Source organism: Camelus dromedarius, chromosome 11 (assembly GCF_036321535.1).
Source record: "Camelus dromedarius isolate mCamDro1 chromosome 11, mCamDro1.pat, whole genome shotgun sequence".
In the NCBI taxonomy this organism is placed as follows: domain Eukaryota; kingdom Metazoa; phylum Chordata; class Mammalia; order Artiodactyla; family Camelidae; genus Camelus; species Camelus dromedarius.
The window spans coordinates 72,674,063-72,677,615 of record NC_087446.1 but is presented as its reverse complement, the minus strand read 5'-3'; the positions used below and the strand labels follow the sequence as shown (position 1 = coordinate 72,677,615).

At 34.6% G+C, this 3,553-nt stretch overlaps 1 non-coding gene across 1 annotated transcript; it reads left to right on the top strand.

The window, feature by feature from the left end:
- The first annotated feature begins 201 nt into the window (after positions 1 to 201).
- LOC135322543 (small nucleolar RNA SNORA18) lies at positions 202 to 331 on the top strand. The gene has a single exon (XR_010383225.1). It is a non-coding gene; the product is annotated as a small nucleolar RNA SNORA18 (small nucleolar RNA).
- The last annotated feature ends 3,222 nt before the right edge of the window (positions 332 to 3,553 follow it).

Here is a 3,553-nt window from a genome sequence, read left to right as displayed (position 1 = left end):
TTGCAGATACTAACTACTCTATATAAAGTAAACAACAAGTGTTTACTGTATAGCAGAGGGAACTATATTCAATGTCTTGCAAGGGCCTATGATGGTAGAAAATATGAAAATGAATATATGTGTGTATATGGATGGCTGGCATATTATGCTGTACAGCAGACATTAATGCAACATTGTAAAATGAATATATTTCAATTAAAAAAAGAGAATCACCTGATGGGGCTTTTTCTGTAGACCTACATCATTGGAAACGCCTCACAGAGTAACTATGTGGTTTCCTTTCCTCAGAGAACTGCGTGTTAGATCTGTGGGAAAGAGCTACAAGACAGAGCTGCTAAATAAACTATGAAAATACCTTAAAAAACCCTTTTGTATCTTAGGTATTATCATATCTCAACAATCAGTGCTGTTCCAGACTGTGATCTGTGTGATTTGAACTTAATTCATGATTAGAAAGTGTTGAAAACTCAGAACCAGGAAGATCCATCTTCCCTGACCCCAAATATGTAATAATCCTAAAGTAACCTGCTTGAGGAAACTGGATCCCAAAGGTTACAAGTGAGGAGATTTAGAAGTGTGTCCGTGTTCTACTAGAGGTCAAAGAAGCTCAACTAAAAGAATTATGGACTGAATGACAGGAAAACAGTTGATTGAGCAAATATTCTTGTTTTAATTATATATTTATGTTTATTTCTGCTTTGTCTTTTTTTTTATTGAGTTATAGTCAGTTTACAAGGTTGTGTCAATTTCCAGTGTAGAGCACAATTTTTCAGTTATACATGACCATGCATATATTCATTGTCACATTCTTTTTCATCATGAGCTACCACAAGATCTTGTATCTATTTCCCTGTGCTGTACAGTGTAATCTTGTTTAACTATTCTACATATGCCTGTCAGTATACAAATTTCAAGCTTGAGCAAAAATTCTTTTTGAAAGGGCTATCCTGAAGATTATGACAGAAACATAGGAGGAAGTAAGGGGATGGGCACTGGAAGGAATTACAACATGTGAATTTCTTAAAAAGTTTATTGACTTACATAATTTTGCCTATTGCACAATATAAAAGAAAAAAACATTTTACATTTAAAAAAATGAAACAGAACTAGAGATAACATTTATGACAGAATTATTAAAAAGGGATCCTAGACAGCTAACATAACCATACTCCATATGTTAAAGATGGTAGAAAAAATATTAAGCATGCTAAGTAAACACATAGAACACATAAGAAAGGTTCAGGCCAAACCTCTAGTGGTAAAAAATACAATTTCTAAGAAGAAAAATGCACAGGAATGTATTAACAGCAAATTAGAAACTACAGAAAAAATATTAATCAACTTGTTGACATGATAACAAAAGACAGGCAAAAGGAAACACAAGAAAAGTAGACTGAATAACTGAACAGCATAACAGTGAGCTGTGTGAGAACTTCCAGCAGACTAATGCATGGAGAACTGGGGTGCCTGGACAAAGTAGTGGGGAATAAATAAAATATTTGAAGAATAAAGACCTGAACACCATAATGCCCAAGGCAATATACAGACTCAATACACTTCCTATCAAATTACCAATGACATTATTCACAAGAGTTGCAAACAAAAAAAAAATGTTAAAATATGTATGGAAACACAAAAACAAAACCCAAAGAGCCAAAACAATCTTGAAGAAGAATGGAGATGGGGGAACCATGCTCTCTGACTTCAGACTATACTACAAAGCTACAGTAATCAAAACAATATGGTCCTGAAATAAAAACAGACACATAGGTCAATGGAACAGGATTGAAAGTCCAGAAGTAAACCCATACGATTATGGTCAATTCATCTATGACAAAGGAGGCAAGGATATACAAGGGAGAAAAGACAGTCTCTTCAGTAAGTGGTGATGGGGAAACTGGACAGCTACCTGTAAAAGACAGAGGTTAGAACATTCTCTAACATCATATATACAAAAATAAACTCAAAATGGATTCAAGACTTAACATAAGACCTGATACTATAAAAGTCCTAGAGCAAAACACAGGCAGAACACTTCTCACACATAAATCACAGCAGTATATTTTTTGAACCAGCCCCTGTGGTAATGGAAATAAAAGCAAAAATAAACAAATGCGATCTAAGTAAACTTAAATGTTTTTGCAGATCTAATGATACCATCAAAAAACCAAAAAGTTAACATACAGAACTGGAGAAAATGTTTGAAAATGGTGAGACCGACAAGGAACTAATTTAAAAAATACACAAACAGCACATACAACTTAATATCAAAATAACAAGTATCCTAATCTAAAAATGGGCACAAGACCAAAACAAGCAATTCACCAATGAAGACATACAAATGGCCAATAGACACACGAGAAATTGCTCAGCATTGCTAATTGGCAGAAAAATGCAGAACAAAACTACAATGAGATATCACTTCATATCAGTTAGAATAGCCATCATTAAAATGTCTACAAACAATAGATGCTGGAGAGGGTGTGGAGATAAGGGAACCCTCCTACACTGTTGGTGGGAGTGTGGATTGTGCAGTCACTATGGAGGACAGTATGGAAGTTCCTTAAAAAGCTAAAAATAGACTTAACATGTGATCCAGCAATCTCACTCCTGGGCATATACCAGGAGTAAAATAAAATTCAAAAAGACACATACACCCCAATGTTCATAGCAGCATTATTTGCAATAGCCAAGACATGGAAACAACACAAATGTCCATCAACAGAAGACTGGATAAAGAAGATATGGCATATACATATACATTCACATATACATAAAATGGAGTACTACTCAGCTATAAAAAAGAATAAAATCTTGCCATTTGCAAAAACATGGGTAGACCTGGAGATCATCATTCTAAGTGAAGTAGGCACAAAAAAGAAAGAAAAATACTGTATGGTATCATTTAAATGTGAAGTCTTTAAAAAAAGGATAAAAGTGAACTACTTATTATTTATAACTTGATGATTGATTCCTTGAATATGTGTAAGAATATTTCACTGTCCTTTATGATCAAGTTACTGCATTCTTTTGATTCTTATTTTGTGGTTGGCTTTATTCACTTCTTAAATATGTAGGTTTAGAAAGCTAAAGCTCTAATCTGTACTTAAAAACAATGTTCAGTACATATATGTAAACTATAAATATGTGCAGAATACTGTATATATGTATATACATGAAATATATTCCATATGTGCAAATTGTCATAATTCTACCTAATAAAACTGAATAATGATCTTTTTATTTGGTTGTTTGTTTGTATGTTTTGGGGGAAGTAATTAAGGTTGTCAATTTATTTACTTTAATGGCGGTAATGGGGTTGAACCCAGGACTACATGCATGCTGATAAGCACGTGCTCTACCACTGAGCATAGAACTTTATTCCTGAGAAGAGTGAAAGCAGGGAGGCACGCCCGATGACTGCCTGAGCTTAGTGCCAGGAGGCAGTTTCCAAGCCGCAGCACAGAGAACGGGAAACTCAAGAGGATGACAGTCACACTGAGTTGAGGGGTAGAGATCAATACTCAGGGAGGCCAAAATGGCTGGATTTGGC